The sequence below is a fragment of the Narcine bancroftii genome, chromosome 7 (genome assembly GCF_036971445.1).
Source record: "Narcine bancroftii isolate sNarBan1 chromosome 7, sNarBan1.hap1, whole genome shotgun sequence".
In the NCBI taxonomy this organism is placed as follows: Eukaryota; Metazoa; Chordata; class Chondrichthyes; order Torpediniformes; family Narcinidae; genus Narcine; species Narcine bancroftii.
In genome coordinates this window covers 117,750,637-117,776,381 of record NC_091475.1, presented here as the reverse complement: position 1 = coordinate 117,776,381, position 25,745 = coordinate 117,750,637, and positions in this window count along the sequence as shown.

Sequence of the window (25,745 nt, the reverse complement as noted above, 5' to 3'; positions counted from 1 at the left end):
ATTCCCTGCCTCTGATTCCCCATCTCTGATTCCCCGCCTCTGATTCCCCATCTCTGATTCACCGCCTTTGATTCGCCACCTCTGATTCCACATATCTGATTCCCCGCCTCTGATTCCCCAACTCTGATTCCCCGCCTCTGATTCTCCATATCTCATTCCCCGCCTCTGAATCCCCATCTCTGATTCCCGGACTCTGATTCCCCACCTCTGATTCCCGGCCTCTTATTCCCAGCATCTGATTCCCGGCCTCTGATTCCCGGCCTCTGATTCCCCGCTTCTGATTCTGATTCCCTGCCTCTGATTCCCCATCTCTGATTCTGCACATCTGATTCCCTGCCTCTGATTCCCCACCTCTGATTCCCCATATCGGATTTCCCGCCTCTGTTTCCCCATATCTAATTCCCAACCTCTGATGCACCAACTCTGATTCCCTGCCTCTGATTCCCCGCGTTCTATTCCCTGCCTCTGATTCCCCGCCTGTGATTCCCCATCTCTGATTCACCACCTCTGATTCCCCACCTCTGATTCCCCATATCTAATTCCCCGCCTCTGTTTGCCAGCCTCTGATTCCCCGCCTCTGTTTCCCCATATCTGATTCCCCGCCTCTGAATCCCCAACTCTGATTCCCTGCCTCTGATTCCCCAGCTCTGATTCCCCGCCTTTGATTCCCCCCGTCTGATTCCCAGCCTCTGAATCCCCGTGTCTGATTTCCTGCCTCTGATTCCCCGCCTCTGATTCCCCATCTCTGATTCACAGCCTCTGATTCCCCACCTCTGATTCCCCATCTCTGATTCCGCACATCTGATTCCCTGCCTCTGATTCCCCGACTCTGATCCCCACCTCTTATTCCCCAGCTCTGATTCCCCGCCTCTGATTCCCCAACTCTGATTCCCCGCCTCTGATTCCCCAGCTCTGATTCCCCGCCTCTGATTCCCCGTGTTTCATTCCCTGCCTCTGATTCCCCGCCTCTGATTCCCCATCTCTCATTCAACGCCTTTGATTCGCCACCTCTGATTCCCCATATCTGATTCCTCGCCTCTGTTTCCCCGCCTCTGATTCCCCGCCTCTGATTCCCCATATCTCATTCCCCGCCTCTGATTCCCCATCTCTGATTCCCGGACTCTGAATCCCCACCTCTGATTCCCGGCCTCTTATTCCCGGCATCTGATTCCGGCCTCTGATTCCCGGCCTCTGATTCCATGCTTCTGATTCCCCATCTCTGATTCCGCAAATCTAATTCCCTGCCTCTGATTCCCCACCTCTGATTACCCATATCTGATTCCCCGCCTCTGTTTCCCCACCTCTGATTCCCCGCCTCTGTTTCCCCATATCTAAGTCCCCGCCTCTGATTCCCCAACTTTGATTCCCCACCTCTGATTCCCCAGCTCTGATTCCCCGCCTCTGATTCCCCGCATCTGATTCCATGCATCTGATTCCCAGCCTCTGATTCCCAGCCTCTGATTCCCAACCTCTGATTCCCCACCTCTGATCCCCATATCTGATTACCCGCCTCTGTTTCCCCGCCTCTGATTCCCCGCCTCTGTTTCCCCATATCTGATCCCGGCCTCTATTTGCCCGCCTCTGATTCCCCGCCTCTGTTTCCCCATATCTGATTCCCCGCCTTTGAATCCCCAACTCTGATTCCCTGCCTCTAATTTCCCAGCTCTGATTCCCCGCCTCTGATTCCCCGCGTCTGATTACCGGCCTCTGATTCCCCGCCTCTGATTCCCCATCTCTGATTCACAAACTCTGATTCCCCACCTCTGATACCCCATATCTGATTCCCCGCCTCTGTTTCACCGCCTCTGATTCCCCACCTCTGATTCCCAATATCTGATTCCCCGCCTCTGATTCTCCACCTCTGATTCCCCGCCTCCGATTCGCCAGCTATGATTCCCCGCCTCTTATTCCCCGCGTCTGATTCCCTGCCTCTGATTCCCCGCCTCTGATTCCACATCTCTGATTCACCACCTCTGATTCCCCGCGTCTGATTCCCTGCCTCTGATTCCCCATCTCTGATTCCCCATCTCTGATTCCCCAATTCTGATTCCCCTCCTCTGATTCCCCGTGTTTGATTCCCTGCCTCTGATTCCCGGCCTCTGATTCCCCATCTCTGATTCCCCGCCTTTGATTCCCCCCGTCTGATTCCCAGCCTCTGAATCCCCGTGTCTGATTTCCTGCCTCTGATTCCCCGCCTCTGATTCCCCATCTCTGATTCACAGCCTCTGATTCCCCACCTCTGATTCCCCATCTCTGATTCCGCACATCTGATTCCCTGCCTCTGATTCCCCGACTCTGATCCCCACCTCTGATTCCCCAGCTCTGATTCCCCTCCTCTGATTCCCCAACTCTGATTCCCCGCCTCTGATTCCCCAGCTCTGATTCCCCGCCTCTGATTCCCCGTGTTTGATTCCCTGCCTCTGATTCCCCGCCTCTGATTCCCCATATCTGATTCCTCGCCTCTGTTTCCCCGCCTCTGATTCCCCGCCTCTGATTCCCCATATCTCATTCCCCGCCTCTGATTCCCCATCTCTGATTCCCGGACTCTGATTCCACACCTCTGATTCCCGGCCTCTTATTCCCGGCATCTGATTCCGGCCTCTGATTCCCGGCCACTGATTCCATGCTTCTGATTCCCCATCTCTGATTCCGCAAATCTAATTCCCTGCCTCTGATTCCCCATCTCTGATTCCCCATATCTGATTCCCCGCCTCTGTTTCCCCACCTCTGATTCCCCGCCTCTCATTCTCCATATCTCATTCCCCGCCTCTGAATCCCCATCTCTGATTCCCGGACTCTGATTCCCCACCTCTGATATCCGGCCTCTTATTCCCGGCATCTGATTCCGGCCTCTGATTCCCGGCATCTGATTCCCTGCTTCTGATTCTGATTCCCTGCCTTTGATTCCCCATCTCTGATTCCGCACATCTGATTCCCTGCCTCTGATTCCCCATCTCTGATTCCCCATATCTGATTCCCCGCCTCTGTTTCCCCGCCTCTGATTCCCCGCCTCTGTTTCCCAATATCTAAGTCCCCGCCTCTGTTTCCCCGCCTCTGATTCCCCGCCTCTGATTCCCCGCGTCTGATTACCGGCCTCTGATTCCCCGCCTCTGATTCCCCATCTCTGATTCACAACCTCTGATTCCCCACCTCTGATTCCCCATATCTGATTCCCCACCTCTGATTCCCGGCCTCTTATTCCCGGCATCTGATTCCGGCCTCTGATTCCCGGCCTCTGATTCCCTGCTTCTGATTCTGATTCCCTGCCTCTGATTCCCCATCTCTGATTCTGCACATCTGATTCCCTGCCTCTGATTACCCCCCTCTGTTTCCCCGCCTCTGATTCCCCGCCTCTGTTTCCCAATATCTCTGATTCCCCAACTCTGATTCCCCACCTCTGATTCCCCAGCTCTGATTCCCCGCCTCTGATTCCCCGCATCTGATTCCCTGCATCTGATTCCAAGCCTCTGATTCCCTGCCTCTGATTCCCAACCTCTGATTCCCCACCTCTGATTCCCCATATCTGATTCCCCGCCTCTGTTTCCCCGCCTCTGATTCCCCACCTCTGTTTCCCCATATCTGATTCCCGGCCTCTGATTCCCCGCCTCTGTTTCCCCGCCTCTGATTCCCCTCCTCTGATTCCCCAACTCTAATTCCCCGCCTCTGATTCCCCAGCTCTGATTCCCCGTGTTTGATTCCCTGCCTCTGATTCCCTGCCCTGAATCCCCATCTCTGTTTCACCGCCTTTGATTCGCCACCTCTGATTCCCCATATCTGATTCCCCGCCTCTGTTTCCCCGCCTCTGATTCCCTGCCTCTGATTCCCAACCTCTGATTCCACACCTCTGATTCCCCATATCTGATTCCCCGCCTCTGTTTCCCCGCCTCTGATTCCCCAGCTCTGATTCCCCGCCTCTGATTCGCCGCATCTGATTCCCTGCATCTGATTCCAAGCCTCTGATTCCCTGCCTCTGATTCCCAACCTCTGATTCCCCACCTCTGATTCCCCATATCTGATTCCCCGCCTCTGTTTCCCCGCCTCTGATTCCCCACCTCTGTTTCCCCATATCTGATTCCCGGCCTCTGATTCCCCGCTTCTGATTCCCCGCCTCTGATTCCCTGCCTCTGATTCCCCATCTCCGATTCCGCACATCTGATTCCCCGCATCTGATTCCCTGCATCTGATTCCAAGCCTCTGATTCCCTGCCTCTGATTCCCAACCTCTGATTCCCCACCTCTGATTCCCCATATCTGATTCCCCGCCTCTGTTTCCCCGCCTCTGATTCCCCACCTCTGTTTCCCCATATCTGATTCCCGGCCTCTGATTCCCCGCCTCTGATTCCCCGCCTCTGATTCCCTGCCTCTGATTCCCCATCTCCGATTCCGCACATCTGATTCCCTGCCTCTGATTCCCCGCCTCTGATTCCCCACCTCTGATTCCCTGCCTCTGATTCCCAACCTCTGATTCCCCACCTCTGATTCCCCATATCTGATTCCCCGCCTCTGTTTCCCCGCCTCTGATTCCCCTCCTCTGATTCCCCAACTCTAATTCCCCGCCTCTTTCCCCAGCTCTGATTCCCCGTGTTTGATTCCCTGCCTCTGATTCCCTGCCCTGATTCCCCATCTCTGTTTCACCGCCTTTGATTCGCCACCTCTGATTCCCCATATCTGATTCCCCGCCTCTGTTTCCCCGCCTCTGATTCCCTGCCTCTGATTCCCAACCTCTGATTCCACACCTCTGATTCCCCATATCTGATTCCCCGCCTCTGTTTCCCCGCCTCTGATTCCCTGCCCCTGTTTCCCCATATCTGATTCCCTGCCTCTGATTCCCCAACTCTGATTCCCCGCCTCTGATTCCCCAGCTCTGATTCCCCGCCTCTGATTTCCCGTGTTTGATTCCCTGCCTCTGATTCCCCGCCTCTGATTCCCCATCTCTGATTCACCGCCTTTGATTCGCCACCTCTGATTCCACATATCTGATTCCCCACCTCTGTTTCCCCGCCTCTGATTCCCCGCCTCTGATTCTCCATATCTCATTCCCCGCCTCTGAATCCCCATCTCTGATTCCCGGACTCTGATTCCCCACCTCTGATTCCCGGCCTCTTATTCCCAGCATCTGATTCCAGGCCTCTGATTCCCGGCCTCTGATTCCCCGCTTCTGATTCTGATTCCCTGCCTCTGATTCCCCATCTCTGATTCCGCACATCTGATTCCCTGCCTCTGATTCCCCACCTCTGATTCCCCATATCGGATTTCCCGCCTCTGTTTCCCCATATCTAATTCCCAACCTCTGATGCCCCAACTCTGATTCCCTGCCTCTGATTCCCCGCGTTCTATTCCCTGCCTCTGATTCCCCGCCTGTGATTCCCCATCTCTGATTCACCACCTCTGATTCCCCACCTCTGATTCCCCATATCTAATTCCCCGCCTCTGTTTGCCCGCCTCTGATTCCCCGCCTCTGTTTCCCCATATCTGATTCCCCGCCTCTGAATCCCCAACTCTGATTCCCTGCCTCTGATTCCCCAGCTCTGATTCCCCGCCTTTGATTCCCCCCGTCTGATTCCCAGCCTCTGAATCCTTGTGTCTGATTTCCTGCCTCTGATTCCCCGCCTCTGATTCCCCATCTCTGATTCACAGCCTCTGATTCCCCACCTCTGATTCCCCATCTCTGATTCCGCACATCTGATTCCCTGCCTCTGATTCCCCGACTCTGATCCCCACCTCTGATTCCCCAGCTCTGATTCCCCGCCTCTGATTCCCCAACTCTGATTCCCCGCCTCTGATTCCCCAGCTCTGATTCCCCGCCTCTGATTCCCCGTGTTTGATTCCCTGCCTCTGATTCCCCGCCTCTGATTCCCCATCTCTGATTCAACGCCTTTGATTCGCCACCTCTGATTCCCCATATCTGATTCCTCGCCTCTGTTTCCCCGCCTCTGATTCCCCGCCTCTGATTCCCCATATCTCATTCCCCGCCTCTGATTCCCCATCTCTGATTCCCGGACTCTGATTCCCCACCTCTGATTCCCGGTCTCTTATTCCCGGCATCTGATTCCGGCCTCTGATTCCCGGCCTCTGATTCCATGCTTCTGATTCCCCATCTCTGATTCCGCAAATCTAATTCCCTGTCTCTGATTCCCCATCTCTGATTCCCCATATCTGATTCCCCGCCTCTGTTTCCCCACCTCTGATTCCCCGCCTCTGTTTCCCCATATCTAAGTCCCCGCCTCTGATTCCCCAACTTTGATTCCCCACCTCTGATTCCCCAGCTCTGATTCCCCGCCTCTGATTCCCCGCATCTGATTCCATGCATCTGATTCCCAGCCTCTGATTCCCAGCCTCTGATTCCCAACCTCTGATTCCCCACCTCTGATCCCCATATCTGATTCCCCGCCTCTGTTTCCCCGCCTCTGATTCCCCGCCTCTGTTTCCCCATATCTGATCCCCGCCTCTATTTGCCCGCCTCTGATTCCCCGCCTCTGTTTCCCCATATCTGATTCCCCGCCTCTGAATCCCCAACTCTGATTCCCTGCCTCTAATTTCCCAGCTCTGATTCCCCGCCTCTGATTCCCCGCGTCTGATTACCGGCCTCTGATTCCCCGCCTCTGATTCCCCATCTCTGATTCACAACCTCTGATTCCCCACCTCTGATACCCCATATCTGATTCCACGCCTCTGTTTCACCGCCTCTGATTCCCCACCTCTGATTCCCAATATCTGATTCCCCGCCTCTGATTCCCCACCTCTGATTCCCCGCCTCTGATTCGCCAGCTATGATTCCCCGCCTCTTATTCCCCGCGTCTGATTCCCTGCCTCTGATTCCCCGCCTCTGATTCCACATCTCTGATTCACCACCTCTGATTCCCCGCGTCTGATTCCCTGCCTCTGATTCCCCATCTCTGATTCCCCATCTCTGATTCCCCAATTCTGATTCCCCTCCTCTGATTCCCCGTGTTTGATTCCCTGCCTCTGATTCCCGGCCTCTGATTCCCCATCTCTGATTCACAGCCTTTGATTCGCCACCTCTGATTCGCCATATCTGATTCCCCGCCTCTGTTTCCCCGCCTCTGATTCCCCGCCTCTTATTCCCCATATCTCATTCCCCGCCTCTGTTTCCCCGCCTCTGATTCCCTGCCCCTGTTTCCCCATATCTGATTCCCTGCCTCTGATTCCCCAACTCTGATTCCCCGCCTCTGATTCCCCAGCTCTGATTCCCCGCCTCTGATTTCCCGTGTTTGATTCCCTGCCTCTGATTCCCCGCCTCTGATTCCCCATCTCTGATTCACCGCCTTTGATTCGCCACCTCTGATTCCACATATCTGATTCCCCACCTCTGTTTCCCCGCCTCTGATTCCCCGCCTCTGATTCTCAATATCTCATTCCCCGCCTCTGAATCCCCATCTCTGATTCCCGGACTCTGATTCCCCACCTCTGATTCCCGGCCTCTTATTCCCAGCATCTGATTCCAGGCCTCTGATTCCCGGCCTCTGATTCCCCGCTTCTGATTCTGATTCCCTGCCTCTGATTCCCCATCTCTGATTCCGCACATCTGATTCCCTGCCTCTGATTCCCCACCTCTGATTCCCCATATCGGATTTCCCGCCTCTGTTTCCCCATATCTAATTCCCAACCTCTGATGCCCCAACTCTGATTCACTGCCTCTGATTCCCCGCGTTCTATTCCCTGCCTCTGATTCCCCGCCTGTGATTCCCCATCTCTGATTCACCACCTCTGATTCCCCACCTCTGATTCCCCATATCTAATTCCCCGCCTCTGTTTGCCCGCCTCTGATTCCCCGCCTCTGTTTCCCCATATCTGATTCCCCGCCTCTGAATCCCCAACTCTGATTCCCTGCCTCTGATTCCCCAGCTCTGATTCCCCGCCTTTGATTCCCCCCGTCTGATTCCCAGCCTCTGAATCCTTGTGTCTGATTTCCTGCCTCTGATTCCCCGCCTCTGATTCCCCATCTCTGATTCACAGCCTCTGATTCCCCACCTCTGATTCCCCATCTCTGATTCCGCACATCTGATTCCCTGCCTCTGATTCCCCGACTCTGATCCCCACCTCTGATTCCCCAGCTCTGATTCCCCGCCTCTGATTCCCCAACTCTGATTCCCCGCCTCTGATTCCCCAGCTCTGATTCCCCGCCTCTGATTCCCCGTGTTTGATTCCCTGCCTCTGATTCCCCGCCTCTGATTCCCCATCTCTGATTCAACGCCTTTGATTCGCCACCTCTGATTCCCCATATCTGATTCCTCGCCTCTGTTTCCCCGCCTCTGATTCGCCGCCTCTGTTTCCCCATATCTGATCCCGGCCTCTATTTGCCCGCCTCTGATTCCCCGCCTCTGTTTCCCCATATCTGATTCCCCGCCTTTGAATCCCCAACTCTGAATCCCTGCCTCTAATTTCCCAGCTCTGATTCCCCGCCTCTGATTCCCCGCGTCTGATTACCGGCCTCTGATTCCCCGCCTCTGATTCCCCATCTCTGATTCACAACCTCTGATTCCCCACCTCTGATACCCCATATCTGATTCCCCGCCTCTGTTTCACCGCCTCTGATTCCCCACCTCTGATTCCCAATATCTGATTCCCCGCCTCTGATTCTCCACCTCTGATTCCCCGCCTCCGATTCGCCAGCTATGATTCCCCGCCTCTTATTCCCCGCGTCTGATTCCCTGCCTCTGATTCCCCGCCTCTGATTCCACATCTCTGATTCACCACCTCTGATTCCCCGCGTCTGATTCCCTGCCTCTGATTCCCCATCTCTGATTCCCCATCTCTGATTCCCCAATTCTGATTCCCCTCCTCTGATTCCCCGTGTTTGATTCCCTGCCTCTGATTCCCGGCCTCTGATTCCCCATCTCTGATTCCCCGCCTTTGATTCCCCCCGTCTGATTCCCAGCCTCTGAATCCCCGTGTCTGATTTCCTGCCTCTGATTCCCCGCCTCTGATTCCCCATCTCTGATTCACAGCCTCTGATTCCCCACCTCTGATTCCCCATCTCTGATTCCGCACATCTGATTCCCTGCCTCTGATTCCCCGACTCTGATCCCCACCTCTGATTCCCCAGCTCTGATTCCCCTCCTCTGATTCCCCAACTCTGATTCCCCGCCTCTGATTCCCCAGCTCTGATTCCCCGCCTCTGATTCCCCGTGTTTGATTCCCTGCCTCTGATTCCCCGCCTCTGATTCCCCATATCTGATTCCTCGCCTCTGTTTCCCCGCCTCTGATTCCCCGCCTCTGATTCCCCATATCTCATTCCCCGCCTCTGATTCCCCATCTCTGATTCCCGGACTCTGATTCCACACCTCTGATTCCCGGCCTCTTATTCCCGGCATCTGATTCCGGCCTCTGATTCCCGGCCTCTGATTCCATGCTTCTGATTCCCCATCTCTGATTCCGCAAATCTAATTCCCTGCCTCTGATTCCCCATCTCTGATTCCCCATATCTGATTCCCCGCCTCTGTTTCCCCACCTCTGATTCCCCGCCTCTCATTCCCCATATCTCATTCCCCGCCTCTGAATCCCCATCTCTGATTCCCGGACTCTGATTCCCCACCTCTGATATCCGGCCTCTTATTCCCGGCATCTGATTCCGGCCTCTGATTCCCGGCATCTGATTCCCTGCTTCTGATTCTGATTCCCTGCCTTTGATTCCCCATCTCTGATTCCGCACATCTGATTCCCTGCCTCTGATTCCCCATCTCTGATTCCCCATATCTGATTCCCCGCCTCTGTTTCCCCGCCTCTGATTCCCCGCCTCTGTTTCCCAATATCTAAGTCCCCGCCTCTGTTTCCCCGCCTCTGATTCCCCGCCTCTGATTCCCCGCGTCTGATTACCGGCCTCTGATTCCCCGCCTCTGATTCCCCATCTCTGATTCACAACCTCTGATTCCCCACCTCTGATTCCCCATATCTGATTCCCCACCTCTGATTCCCGGCCTCTTATTCCCGGCATCTGATTCCGGCCTCTGATTCCCGGCCTCTGATTCCCTGCTTCTGATTCTGATTCCCTGCCTCTGATTCCCCATCTCTGATTCTGCACATCTGATTCCCTGCCTCTGATTACCCCCCTCTGTTTCCCCGCCTCTGATTCCCCGCCTCTGTTTCCCAATATCTCTGATTCCCCAACTCTGATTCCCCACCTCTGATTCCCCAGCTCTGATTCCCCGCCTCTGATTCCCCGCATCTGATTCCCTGCATCTGATTCCAAGCCTCTGATTCCCTGCCTCTGATTCCCAACCTCTGATTCCCCACCTCTGATTCCCCATATCTGATTCCCCGCCTCTGTTTCCCCGCCTCTGATTCCCCACCTCTGTTTCCCCATATCTGATTCCCGGCCTCTGATTCCCCGCCTCTGTTTCCCCGCCTCTGATTCCCCTCCTCTGATTCCCCAACTCTAATTCCCCGCCTCTGATTCCCCAGCTCTGATTCCCCGTGTTTGATTCCCTGCCTCTGATTCCCTGCCCTGAATCCCCATCTCTGTTTCACCGCCTTTGATTCGCCACCTCTGATTCCCCATATCTGATTCCCCGCCTCTGTTTCCCCGCCTCTGATTCCCTGCCTCTGATTCCCAACCTCTGATTCCACACCTCTGATTCCCCATATCTGATTCCCCGCCTCTGTTTCCCCGCCTCTGATTCCCCATCTCTGATTCACAGCCTCTGATTCCCCACCTCTGATTCCCCATCTCTGATTCCGCACATCTGATTCCCTGCCTCTGATTCCCCGACTCTGATCCCCACCTCTGATTCCCCAGCTCTGATTCCCCGCCTCTGATTCCCCAACTCTGATTCCCCGCCTCTGATTCCCCAGCTCTGATTCCCCGCCTCTGATTCCCCGTGTTTGATTCCCTGCCTCTGATTCCCCGCCTCTGATTCCCCATCTCTCATTCAACGCCTTTGATTCGCCACCTCTGATTCCCCATATCTGATTCCTCGCCTCTGTTTCCCCGCCTCTGATTCCCCGCCTCTGATTCCCCATATCTCATTCCCCGCCTCTGATTCCCCATCTCTGATTCCCGGACTCTGAATCCCCACCTCTGATTCCCGGCCTCTTATTCCCGGCATCTGATTCCGGCCTCTGATTCCCGGCCTCTGATTCCATGCTTCTGATTCCCCATCTCTGATTCCGCAAATCTAATTCCCTGCCTCTGATTCCCCACCTCTGATTACCCATATCTGATTCCCCGCCTCTGTTTCCCCACCTCTGATTCCCCGCCTCTGTTTCCCCATATCTAAGTCCCCGCCTCTGATTCCCCAACTTTGATTCCCCACCTCTGATTCCCCAGCTCTGATTCCCCGCCTCTGATTCCCCGCATCTGATTCCATGCATCTGATTCCCAGCCTCTGATTCCCAGCCTCTGATTCCCAACCTCTGATTCCCCACCTCTGATCCCCATATCTGATTCCCCGCCTCTGTTTCCCCGCCTCTGATTCCCCGCCTCTGTTTCCCCATATCTGATCCCCGCCTCTATTTGCCCGCCTCTGATTCCCCGCCTCTGTTTCCCCATATCTGATTCCCCGCCTTTGAATCCCCAACTCTGATTCCCTGCCTCTAATTTCCCAGCTCTGATTCCCCGCCTCTGATTCCCCGCGTCTGATTACCGGCCTCTGATTCCCCGCCTCTGATTCCCCATCTCTGATTCACAACCTCTGATTCCCCACCTCTGATACCCCATATCTGATTCCCCGCCTCTGTTTCACCGCCTCTGATTCCCCACCTCTGATTCCCAATATCTGATTCCCCGCCTCTGATTCTCCACCTCTGATTCCCCGCCTCCGATTCGCCAGCTATGATTCCCCGCCTCTTATTCCCCGCGTCTGATTCCCTGCCTCTGATTCCCCGCCTCTGATTCCACATCTCTGATTCACCACCTCTGATTCCCCGCGTCTGATTCCCTGCCTCTGATTCCCCATCTCTGATTCCCCATCTCTGATTCCCCAATTCTGATTCCCCTCCTCTGATTCCCCGTGTTTGATTCCCTGCCTCTGATTCCCGGCCTCTGATTCCCCATCTCTGATTCCCCGCCTTTGATTCGCCCCGTCTGATTCCCAGCCTCTGAATCCCCGTGTCTGATTTCCTGCCTCTGATTCCCCGCCTCTGATTCCCCATCTCTGATTCACAGCCTCTGATTCCCCACCTCTGATTCCCCATCTCTGATTCCGCACATCTGATTCCCTGCCTCTGATTCCCCGACTCTGATCCCCACCTCTGATTCCCCAGCTCTGATTCCCCGCCTCTGATTCCCCAACTCTGATTCCCCGCCTCTGATACCCCAGCTCTGATTCCCCGCCTCTGATTCCCCGTGTTTGATTCCCTGCCTCTGATTCCCCGCCTCTGATTCCCCATATCTGATTCCTCGCCTCTGTTTCCCCGCCTCTGATTCCCCGCCTCTGATTCCCCATATCTCATTCCCCGCCTCTGATTCCCCATCTCTGATTCCCGGACTCTGATTCCACACCTCTGATTCCCGGCCTCTTATTCCCGGCATCTGATTCCGGCAAATGATTCCCGGCCTCTGATTCCATGCTTCTGATTCCCCATCTCTGATTCCGCAAATCTAATTCTCTGCCTCTGATTCCCCACCTCTGATTCCCCATATCTGATTCCCCGCCTCTGTTTCCCCACCTCTGATTCCCCGCCTCTTATTCCCCATATCTCATTCCCCGCCTCTGAATCCCCATCTCTGATTCCCGGACTCTGATTCCCAACCTCTGATATCCGGCCTCTTATTCCCGGCATCTGATTCCGGCCTCTGATTCCCGGCATCTGATTCCCTGCTTCTGATTCTGATTCCCTGCCTTTGATTCCCCATCTCTGATTCCGCACATCTGATTCCCTGCCTCTGATTCCCCATCTCTGATTCCCCATATCTGATTCCCCGCCTCTGTTTCCCCGCCTCTGATTCCCCGCCTCTGTTTCACAATATCTAAGTCCCCGCCTCTGTTTCCCCGCCTCTGATTCCCCGCCTCTGATTCCCCGCGTCTGATTACCGGCCTCTGATTCCCCGCCTCTGATTCCCCATCTCTGATTCACAACCTCTGATTCCCCACCTCTGATTCCCCATATCTGATTCCCCACCTCTGATTCCCGGCCTCTTATTCCCGGCATCTGATTCCGGCCTCTGATTCCCGGCCTCTGATTCCCTGCTTCTGATTCTGATTCCCTGCCTCTGATTCCCCATCTCTGATTCTGCACATCTGATTCCCTGCCTCTGATTACCCCCCTCTGTTTCCCCGCCTCTGATTCCCCGCCTCTGTTTCCCAATATCTCTGATTCCCCAACTCTGATTCCCCACCTCTGATTCCCCAGCTCTGATTCCCCGCCTCTGATTCCCCGCATCTGATTCCCTGCATCTGATTCCAAGCCTCTGATTCCCTGCCTCTGATTCCCAACCTCTGATTCCCCACCTCTGATTCCCCATATCTGATTCCCCGCCTCTGTTTCCCCGCCTCTGATTCCCCACCTCTGTTTCCCCATATCTGATTCCCGGCCTCTGATTCCCCGCCTCTGTTTCCCCGCCTCTGATTCCCCTCCTCTGATTCCCCAACTCTAATTCCCCGCCTCTGATTCCCCAGCTCTGATTTCCCGTGTTTGATTCCCTGCCTCTGATTCCCTGCCCTGATTCCCCATCTCTGTTTCACCGCCTTTGATTCGCCACCTCTGATACCCCATATCTGATTCCCCGCCTCTGTTTCCACGCCTCTGATTCCCTGCCTCTGATTCCCAACCTCTGATTCCACACCTCTGATTCCCCATATCTGATTCCCCGCCTCTGTTTCCCCGCCTCTGATTCCCCAGCTCTGATTCCCCGCCTCTGATTCGCCGCATCTGATTCCCTGCATCTGATTCCAAGCCTCTGATTCCCTGCCTCTGATTCCCAACCTCTGATTCCCCACCTCTGATTCCCCATATCTGATTCCCCGCCTCTGTTTCCCCGCCTCTGATTCCCCACCTCTGTTTCCCCATATCTGATTCCCGGCCTCTGATTCCCCGCCTCTGATTCCCCGCCTCTGATTCCCTGCCTCTGATTCCCCATCTCCGATTCCGCACATCTGATTCCCCGCATCTGATTCCCTGCATCTGATTCCAAGCCTCTGATTCCCTGCCTCTGATTCCCAACCTCTGATTCCCCACCTCTGATTCCCCATATCTGATTCCCCGCCTCTGTTTCCCCGCCTCTGATTCCCCACCTCTGTTTCCCCATATCTGATTCCCGGCCTCTGATTCCCCGCCTCTGATTCCCCGCCTCTGATTCCCTGCCTCTGATTCCCCATCTCCGATTCCGCACATCTGATTCCCTGCCTCTGATTCCCCGCCTCTGATTCCCCACCTCTGATTCCCTGCCTCTGATTCCCAACCTCTGATTCCCCACCTCTGATTCCCCATATCTGATTCCCCGCCTCTGTTTCCCCGCCTCTGATTCCCCTCCTCTGATTCCCCAACTCTAATTCCCCGCCTCTTTCCCCAGCTCTGATTCCCCGTGTTTGATTCCCTGCCTCTGATTCCCTGCCCTGATTCCCCATCTCTGTTTCACCGCCTTTGATTCGCCACCTCTGATTCCCCATATCTGATTCCCCGCCTCTGTTTCCCCGCCTCTGATTCCCTGCCTCTGATTCCCAACCTCTGATTCCACACCTCTGATTCCCCATATCTGATTCCCCGCCTCTGTTTCCCCGCCTCTGATTCCCTGCCCCTGTTTCCCCATATCTGATTCCCTGCCTCTGATTCCCCAACTCTGATTCCCCGCCTCTGATTCCCCATCTCTGATTCACCGCCTTTGATTCGCCACCTCTGATTCCACATATCTGATTCCCCGCCTCTGATTCCCCAACTCTGATTCCCCGCCTCTGATTCTCCATATCTCATTCCCCGCCTCTGAATCCCCATCTCTGATTCCCGGACTCTGATTCCCCACCTCTGATTCCCGGCCTCTTATTCCCAGCATCTGATTCCCGGCCTCTGATTCCCGGCCTCTGATTCCCCGCTTCTGATTCTGATTCCCTGCCTCTGATTCCCCATCTCTGATTCTGCACATCTGATTCCCTGCCTCTGATTCCCCACCTCTGATTCCCCATATCGGATTTCCCGCCTCCGTTTCCCCATGTCTAATTCCCAACCTCTGATGCACCAACTCTGATTCCCTGCCTCTGATTCCCCGCGTTCTATTCCCTGCCTCTGATTCCCCGCCTGTGATTCCCCATCTCTGATTCACCACCTCTGATTCCCCACCTCTGATTCCCCAGCTCTGATTCCCCGCCTCTGATTCCCCGCATATGATTCCATGCATCTGATTCCCAGCCTCTGATTCCCAGCCTCTGATTCCCAACCTCTGATTCCCCACCTCTGATTCCCTATATCTGATTCCCTGCCTCTGTTTCCCCGCCTCTGATTCCCCGCGTCTGATTACCGGCCTCTGATTCCCCGCCTCTGATTCCCCATCTCTGATTCACAACCTCTGATTCCCCACCTCTGATACCCCATATCTGATTCCCCGCCTCTGTTTCACCGCCTCTGATTCCCCACCTCTGATTCCCAATATCTGATTCCCCGCCTCTGATTCCCCACCTCTGATTCCCCGCCTCTGATTCGCCAGCTATGATTCCCCGCCTCTTATTCCCCGCGTCTGATTCCCTGCCTCTGATTCCCCGCCTCTGATTCCACATCTCTGATTCACCACCTCTGATTCCCCGCGTCTGATTCCCTGCCTCTGATTCCCGGACTCTGATTCCCCACCTCTGATTCCCGGCCTCTTATTCCCGGCATCTGATTCCGGCCTCTGATTCCCGGCCTCTGATTCCCTGCTTATGATTCTGATTCCCTGCCTCTGATTCCCCATCTCTGATACCGCACATCTAATTCCCTGCCTCTGATTCCCCACCTCTGATTCCCCATATCTGATTCCCCTCCTCTGTTTCCCCGCCTCTTATTCACCGCCTCTGTTTCCCCATATCTAAGTCCCCGCCTCTGATTCCCCAACTTTGATTCCCCACCTCTGATTCCCCAGCTCTGATTCCCCGCCTCTGATTCCCCGCATATGATTCCATGCATCTGATTCCCAGCCTCTGATTCCCAGCCTCTGATTCCCAACCTCTGATTCCCCACCTCTGATTCCCTATATCTGATTCCCCGCCTCTGTTTCCCCGCCTATGATTCCCCGCCTCTGTTTCCCCATATCTGATTCCCCGCCTCTGAATTCCCAACTCTGATTCCCTGCCTCTAATTTCCCATGTCTGATTCCCCGCCTCTGATTCCCCGCGTCTGATTACCGGCCTCTGATTCCCCGCCTCTGATTCCCCATCTCTGATTCACAACCTCTGATTCCCCACCTCTGATTCCCCATATCTGATTCCCCGCCTCTGTTTCCCCGCCTCTGATTCCCCACCTCTGATTCCCAATATCTGATTCCCCGCCTCTGATTCCCCACCTCTGATTCCCCGCCTCTGATTCGCCAGCTATGATTCCCCGCCTCTGATTCCCCGCGTCTGATTCCCTGCCTCTGCTTCCCCGCCTCTGATTCCACATCTCTGATTCACCACCTCTGATTCCCCGCGTCTGATTCCCCGCCTCTGATTCCCCATCTCTGATTCCCCATCTCTGATTCCCCAATTCTGATTCCCCGCCTCTGATTCCCCAGCTCTGATTCCTCGCCTCTGATTCCCTTCCTCTGATTCCCAACCTCTGATTCACCACCTCTGATTTCCCATATAGATTCCCTGCATCTGATTCCCCGCCTCTGATTCCCCAACTCTGATTCCCCGCCTCTGATTCCCCAGCTCTGATTCCCCGCCTCTGATTCCCCGTGTTTGATTCCCTGCCTCTGATTCCCGGCCTCTGATTCCCCATCTCTGATTCACCGCCTTTGATTCGCCACCTCTGATTCCCCAAATCTGATTCCCCGCCTCTGTTTCCCCGCCTCTGATTCCCCGCCTCTGATTCCCCGCGTCTGATTACCGGCCTCTGATTCCCCGCCTTTGATTCCCCATCTCTGATTCACAACCTCTGATTCCCCACCTCTGATTCCCCATATCTGATTCCCCACCTCTGATTCCCGGCCTCTTATTCCCGGCATCTGATTCCGGCCTCTGATTCCCGGCCTCTGATTCCCTGCTTCTGATTCTGATTCCCTGCCTCTGATTCCCCATCTCTGATTCCCCGCCTCTGATTCCCCATCTCTGATTCACCGCCTTTGATTCGCCACCTCTGATTCCACATATCTGATTCCCCGCCTCTGATTCCCCAACTCTGATTCCCCGCCTCTGATTCTCCATATCTCATTCCCCGCCTCTGAATCCCCATCTCTGATTCCCGGACTCTGATTCCCCACCTCTGATTCCCGGCCTCTTATTCCCAGCATCTGATTCCCGGCCTCTGATTCCCGGCCTCTGATTCCCCGCTTCTGATTCTGATTCCCTGCCTCTGATTCCCCATCTCTGATTCTGCACATCTGATTCCCTGCCTCTGATTCCCCACCTCTGATTCCCCATATCGGATTTCCCGCCTCTGTTTCCCCATATCTAATTCCCAACCTCTGATGCACCAACTCTGATTCCCTGCCTCTGATTCCCCGCGTTCTATTCCCTGCCTCTGATTCCCCGCCTGTGATTCCCCATCTCTGATTCACCACCTCTGATTCCCCACCTCTGATTCCCCATATCTAATTCCCCGCCTCTGTTTGCCCGCCTCTGATTCCCCGCCTCTGTTTCCCCATATCTGATTCCCCGCCTCTGAATCCCCAACTCTGATTCCCTGCCTCTGATTCCCCAGCTCTGATTCCCCGCCTTTGATTCCCCCCGTCTGATTCCCAGCCTCTGAATCCCCGTGTCTGATTTCCTGCCTCTGATTCCCCGCCTCTGATTCCCCATCTCTGATTCACAGCCTCTGATTCCCCACCTCTGATTCCCCATCTCTGATTCCGCACATCTGATTCCCTGCCTCTGATTCCCCGACTCTGATCCCCACCTCTTATTCCCCAGCTCTGATTCCCCGCCTCTGATTCCCCAACTCTGATTCCCCGCCTCTGATTCCCCAGCTCTGATTCCCCGCCTCTGATTCCCCGTGTTTGATTCCCTGCCTCTGATTCCCCGCCTCTGATTCCCCATCTCTGATTCAACGCCTTTGATTCGCCACCTCTGATTCCCCATATCTGATTCCTCGCCTCTGTTTCCCCGCCTCTGATTCCCCGCCTCTGATTCCCCATATCTCATTCCCCGCCTCTGTTTCCCCATATCTGATTCCCCGCCTCTGAATCCCCAACTCTGATTCCCTGCCTCTGATTCCCCAGCTCTGATTCCCCGCCTTTGATTCCCCCCGTCTGATTCCCAGCCTCTGAATCCCCGTGTCTGATTTCCTGCCTCTGATTCCCCGCCTCTGATTCCCCATCTCTGATTCACAGCCTCTGATTCCCCACCTCTGATTCCCCATCTCTGATTCCGCACATCTGATTCCCTGCCTCTGATTCCCCGACTCTGATCCCCACCTCTTATTCCCCAGCTCTGATTCCCCGCCTCTGATTCCCCAACTCTGATTCCCCGCCTCTGATTCCCCAGCTCTGATTCCCCGCCTCTGATTCCCCGTGTTTGATTCCCTGCCTCTGATTCCCCGCCTCTGATTCCCCATCTCTGATTCAACGCCTTTGATTCGCCACCTCTGATTCCCCATATCTGATTCCTCGCCTCTGTTTCCCCGCCTCTGATTCCCCGCCTCTGATTCCCCATATCTCATTCCCCGCCTCTGATTCCCCATCTCTGATTCCCGGACTCTGAATCCCCACCTCTGATTCCCGGCCTCTTATTCCCGGCATCTGATTCCGGCCTCTGATTCCCGGCCTCTGATTCCATGCTTCTGATTCCCCATCTCTGATTCCGCAAATCTAATTCCCTGCCTCTGATTCCCCACCTCTGATTACCCATATCTGATTCCCCGCCTCTGTTTCCCCACCTCTGATTCCCCGCCTCTGTTTCCCCATATCTAAGTCCCCGCCTCTGATTCCCCAACTTTGATTCCCCACCTCTGATTCCCCAGCTCTGATTCCCCGCCTCTGATTCCCCGCATCTGATTCCATGCATCTGATTCCCAGCCTCTGATTCCCAGCCTCTGATTCCCAACCTCTGATTCCCCACCTCTGATCCCCATATCTGATTACCCGCCTCTGTTTCCCCGCCTCTGATTCCCCGCCTCTGTTTCCCCATATCTGATCCCGGCCTCTATTTGCCCGCCTCTGATTCCCCGCCTCTGTTTCCCCATATCTGATTCCCCGCCTTTGAATCCCCAACTCTGATTCCCTGCCTCTAATTTCCCAGCTCTGATTCCCCGCCTCTGATTCCCCGCGTCTGATTACCGGCCTCTGATTCCCCGCCTCTGATTCCCCATCTCTGATTCACAACCTCTGATTCCCCACCTCTGATACCCCATATCTGATTCCCCGCCTCTGTTTCACCGCCTCTGATTCCCCACCTCTGATTCCCAATATCTGATTCCCCGCCTCTGATTCTCCACCGCTGATTCCCCGCCTCCGATTCGCCAGCTATGATTCCCCGCCTCTTATTCCCCGCGTCTGATTCCCTGCCTCTGATTCCCCGCCTCTGATTCCACATCTCTGATTCACCACCTCTGATTCCCCGCGTCTGATTCCCTGCCTCTGATTCCCCATCTCTGATTCCCCATCTCTGATTCCCCAATTCTGATTCCCCTCCTCTGATTCCCCGTGTTTGATTCCCTGCCTCTGATTCCCGGCCTCTGATTCCCCATCTCTGATTCCCCGCCTTTGATTCCCCCCGTCTGATTCCCAGCCTCTGAATCCCCGTGTCTGATTTCCTGCCTCTGATTCCCCGCCTCTGATTCCCCATCTCTGATTCACAGCCTCTGATTCCCCACCTCTGATTCCCCATCTCTGATTCCGCACATCTGATTCCCTGCCTCTGATTCCCCGACTCTGATCCCCACCTCTGATTCCCCAGCTCTGATTCCCCTCCTCTGATTCCCCAACTCTGATTCCCCGCCTCTGATTCCCCAGCTCTGATTCCCCGCCTCTGATTCCCCGTGTTTGATTCCCTGCCTCTGATTCCCCGCCTCTGATTCCCCATATCTGATTCCTCGCCTCTGTTTCCCCGCCTCTGATTCCCCGCCTCTGATTCCCCATATCTCATTCCCCGCCTCTGATTCCCCATCTCTGATTCCCGGACTCTGATTCCACACCTCTGATTCCCGGCCTCTTATTCCCGGCATCTGATTCCGGCCTCTGATTCCCGGCCTCTGATTCCATGCTTCTGATTCCCCATCTCTGATTCCGCAAATCTAATTCCCTGCCTCTGATTCCCCATCTCTGATTCCCCATATCTGATTCCCCGCCTCTGTTTCCCCACCTCTGATTCCCCGCCTCTCATTCCCCATATCTCATTCCCCGCCTCTGAATCCCCATCTCTGATTCCCGGACTCTGATTCCCCACCTCTGATATCCGGCCTCTTATTCCCGGCATCTGATTCCGGCCTCTGATTCCCGGCATCTTATTCCCTGCTTCTGATTCTGATTCCCTGCCTTTGATTCCCCATCTCTGATTCCGCACATCTGATTCCCTGCCTCTGATTCCCCATCTCTGATTCCCCATATCTGATTCCCCGCCTCTGTTTCCCCGCCTCTGATTCCCCGCCTCTGTTTCCCAATATCTAAGTCCCCGCCTCTGTTTCCCCGCCTCTGATTCCCCGCCTCTGATTCCCCGCGTCTGATTACCGGCCTCTGATTCCCCGCCTCTGATTCCCCATCTCTGATTCACAACCTCTGATTCCCCACCTCTGATTCCCCATATCTGATTCCCCACCTCTGATTCCCGGCCTCTTATTCCCGGCATCTGATTCCGGCCTCTGATTCCCGGCCTCTGATTCCCTGCTTCTGATTCTGATTCCCTGCCTCTGATTCCCCATCTCTGATTCTGCACATCTGATTCCCTGCCTCTGATTACCCCCCTCTGTTTCCCCGCCTCTGATTCCCCGCCTCTGTTTCCCAATATCTCTGATTCCCCAACTCTGATTCCCCACCTCTGATTCCCCAGCTCTGATTCCCCGCCTCTGATTCCCCGCATCTGATTCCCTGCATCTGATTCCAAGCCTCTGATTCCCTGCCTCTGATTCCCAACCTCTGATTCCCCACCTCTGATTCCCCATATCTGATTCCCCGCCTCTGTTTCCCCGCCTCTGATTCCCCACCTCTGTTTCCCCATATCTGATTCCCGGCCTCTGATTCCCCGCCTCTGTTTCCCCGCCTCTGATTCCCCTCCTCTGATTCCCCAACTCTAATTCCCCGCCTCTGATTCCCCAGCTCTGATTCCCCGTGTTTGATTCCCTGCCTCTGATTCCCTGCCCTGAATCCCCATCTCTGTTTCACCGCCTTTGATTCGCCACCTCTGATTCCCCATATCTGATTCCCCGCCTCTGTTTCCCCGCCTCTGATTCCCTGCCTCTGATTCCCAACCTCTGATTCCACACCTCTGATTCCCCATATCTGATTCCCCGCCTCTGTTTCCCCGCCTCTGATTCCCCAGCTCTGATTCCCCGCCTCTGATTCGCCGCATCTGATTCCCTGCATCTGATTCCAAGCCTCTGATTCCCTGCCTCTGATTCCCAACCTCTGATTCCCCACCTCTGATTCCCCATATCTGATTCCCCGCCTCTGTTTCCCCGCCTCTGAATCCCCACCTCTGTTTCCCCATATCTGATTCCCGGCCTCTGATTCCCCGCTTCTGATTCCCCGCCTCTGATTCCCTGCCTCTGATTCCCCATCTCCGATTCCGCACATCTGATTCCCCGCATCTGATTCCCTGCATCTGATTCCAAGCCTCTGATTCCCTGCCTCTGATTCCCAACCTCTGATTCCCCACCTCTGATTCCCCATATCTGATTCCCCGCCTCTGTTTCCCCGCCTCTGATTCCCCACCTCTGTTTCCCCATATCTGATTCCCGGCCTCTGATTCCCCGCCTCTGATTCCCCGCCTCTGATTCCCTGCCTCTGATTCCCCATCTCCGATTCCGCACATCTGATTCCCTGCCTCTGATTCCCCGCCTCTGATTCCCCACCTCTGATTCCCTGCCTCTGATTCCCAACCTCTGATTCCCCACCTCTGATTCCCCATATCTGATTCCCCGCCTCTGTTTCCCCGCCTCTGATTCCCCTCCTCTGATTCCCCAACTCTAATTCCCCGCCTCTTTCCCCAGCTCTGATTCCCCGTGTTTGATTCCCTGCCTCTGATTCCCTGCCCTGATTCCCCATCTCTGTTTCACCGCCTTTGATTCGCCACCTCTGATTCCCCATATCTGATTCCCCGCCTCTGTTTCCCCGCCTCTGATTCCCTGCCTCTGATTCCCAACCTCTGATTCCACACCTCTGATTCCCCATATCTGATTCCCCGCCTCTGTTTCCCCGCCTCTGATTCCCTGCCCCTGTTTCCCCATATCTGATTCCCTGCCTCTGATTCCCCAACTCTGATTCCCCGCCTCTGATTCCCCAGCTCTGATTCCCCGCCTCTGATTTCCCGTGTTTGATTCCCTGCCTCTGATTCCCCGCCTCTGATTCCCCATCTCTGATTCACCGCCTTTGATTCGCCACCTCTGATTCCACATATCTGATTCCCCACCTCTGTTTCCCCGCCTCTGATTCCCCGCCTCTGATTCTCCATATCTCATTCCCCGCCTCTGAATCCCCATCTCTGATTCCCGGACTCTGATTCCCCACCTCTGATTCCCGGCCTCTTATTCCCAGCATCTGATTCCAGGCCTCTGATTCCCGGCCTCTGATTCCCCGCTTCTGATTCTGATTCCCTGCCTCTGATTCCCCATCTCTGATTCCGCACATCTGATTCCCTGCCTCTGATTCCCCACCTCTGATTCCCCATATCGGATTTCCCGCCTCTGTTTCCCCATATCTAATTCCCAACCTCTGATGCCCCAACTCTGATTCCCTGCCTCTGATTCCCCGCGTTCTATTCCCTGCCTCTGATTCCCCGCCTGTGATTCCCCATCTCTGATTCACCACCTCTGATTCCCCACCTCTGATTCCCCATATCTAATTCCCCGCCTCTGTTTGCCCGCCTCTGATTCCCCGCCTCTGTTTCCCCATATCTGATTCCCCGCCTCTGAATCCCCAACTCTGATTCCCTGCCTCTGATTCCCCAGCTCTGATTCCCCGCCTTTGATTCCCCCCGTCTGATTCCCAGCCTCTGAATCCTTGTGTCTGATTTCCTGCCTCTGATTCCCCGCCTCTGATTCCCCATCTCTGATTCACAGCCTCTGATTCCCCACCTCTGATTCCCCATCTCTGATTCCGCACATCTGATTCCCTGCCTCTGATTCCCCGACTCTGATCCCCACCTCTGATTCCCCAGCTCTGATTCCCCGCCTCTGATTCCCCAACTCTGATTCCCCGCCTCTGATTCCCCAGCTCTGATTCCCCGCCTCTGATTCCCCGTGTTTGATTCCCTGCCTCTGATTCCCCGCCTCTGATTCCCCATCTCTGATTCAACGCCTTTGATTCGCCACCTCTGATTCCCCATATCTGATTCCTCGCCTCTGTTTCCCCGCCTCTGATTCCCCGCCTCTGATTCCCCATATCTCATTCCCCGCCTCTGATTCCCCATCTCTGATTCCCGGACTCTGATTCCCCACCTCTGATTCCCGGCCTCTTATTCCCGGCATCTGATTCCGGCCTCTGATTCCCGGCCTCTGATTCCATGCTTCTGATTCCCCATCTCTGATTCCGCAAATCTAATTCCCTGTCTCTAATTCCCCATCTCTGATTCCCCATATCTGATTCCCCGCCTCTGTTTCCCCACCTCTGATTCCCCGCCTCTGTTTCCCCATATCTAAGTCCCCGCCTCTGATTCCCCAACTTTGATTCCCCACCTCTGATTCCCCAGCTCTGATTCCCCGCCTCTGATTCCCCGCATCTGATTCCATGCATCTGATTCCCAGCCTCTGATTCCCAGCCTCTGATTCCCAACCTCTGATTCCCCACCTCTGATCCCCATATCTGATTCCCCGCCTCTGTTTCCCCGCCTCTGATTCCCCGCCTCTGTTTCCCCATATCTGATCCCCGCCTCTATTTGCCCGCCTCTGATTCCCCGCCTCTGTTTCCCCATATCTGATTCCCCGCCTCTGAATCCCCAACTCTGATTCCCTGCCTCTAATTTCCCAGCTCTGATTCCCCGCCTCTGATTCCCCGCGTCTGATTACCGGCCTCTGATTCCCCGCCTCTGATTCCCCATCTCTGATTCACAACCTCTGATTCCCCACCTCTGATACCCCATATCTGATTCCACGCCTCTGTTTCACCGCCTCTGATTCCCCACCTCTGATTCCCAATATCTGATTCCCCGCCTCTGATTCCCCACCTCTGATTCCCCGCCTCTGATTCGCCAGCTATGATTCCCCGCCTCTTATTCCCCGCGTCTGATTCCCTGCCTCTGATTCCCCGCCTCTGATTCCACATCTCTGATTCACCACCTCTGATTCCCCGCGTCTGATTCCCTGCCTCTGATTCCCCATCTCTGATTCCCCATCTCTGATTCCCCAATTCTGATTCCCCTCCTCTGATTCCCCGTGTTTGATTCCCTGCCTCTGATTCCCGGCCTCTGATTCCCCATCTCTGATTCACAGCCTTTGATTCGCCACCTCTGATTCGCCATATCTGATTCCCCGCCTCTGTTTCCCCGCCTCTGATTCCCCGCCTCTTATTCCCCATATCTCATTCCCCGCCTCTGTTTCCCCGCCTCTGATTCCCTGCCCCTGTTTCCCCATATCTGATTCCCTGCCTCTGATTCCCCAACTCTGATTCCCCGCCTCTGATTCCCCAGCTCTGATTCCCCGCCTCTGATTTCCCGTGTTTGATTCCCTGCCTCTGATTCCCCGCCTCTGATTCCCCATCTCTGATTCACCGCCTTTGATTCGCCACCTCTGATTCCACATATCTGATTCCCCACCTCTGTTTCCCCGCCTCTGATTCCCCGCCTCTGATTCTCAATATCTCATTCCCCGCCTCTGAATCCCCATCTCTGATTCCCGGACTCTGATTCCCCACCTCTGATTCCCGGCCTCTTATTCCCAGCATCTGATTCCAGGCGTCTGATTCCCGGCCTCTGATTCCCCGCTTCTGATTCTGATTCCCTGCCTCTGATTCCCCATCTCTGATTCCGCACATCTGATTCCCTGCCTCTGATTCCCCACCTCTGATTCCCCATATCGGATTTCCCGCCTCTGTTTCCCCATATCTAATTCCCAACCTCTGATGCCCCAACTCTGATTCCCTGCCTCTGATTCCCCGCGTTCTATTCCCTGCCTCTGATTCCCCGCCTGTGATTCCCCATCTCTGATTCACCACCTCTGATTCCCCACCTCTGATTCCCCATATCTAATTCCCCGCCTCTGTTTGCCCGCCTCTGATTCCCCGCCTCTGTTTCCCCATATCTGATTCCCCGCCTCTGAATCCCCAACTCTGATTCCCTGCCTCTGATTCCCCAGCTCTGATTCCCCGCCTTTGATTCCCCCCGTCTGATTCCCAGCCTCTGAATCCTTGTGTCTGATTTCCTGCCTCTGATTCCCCGCCTCTGATTCCCCATCTCTGATTCACAGCCTCTGATTCCCCACCTCTGATTCCCCATCTCTGATTCCGCACATCTGATTCCCTGCCTCTGATTCCCCGACTCTGATCCCCACCTCTGATTCCCCAGCTCTGATTCCCCGCCTCTGATTCCCCAACTCTGA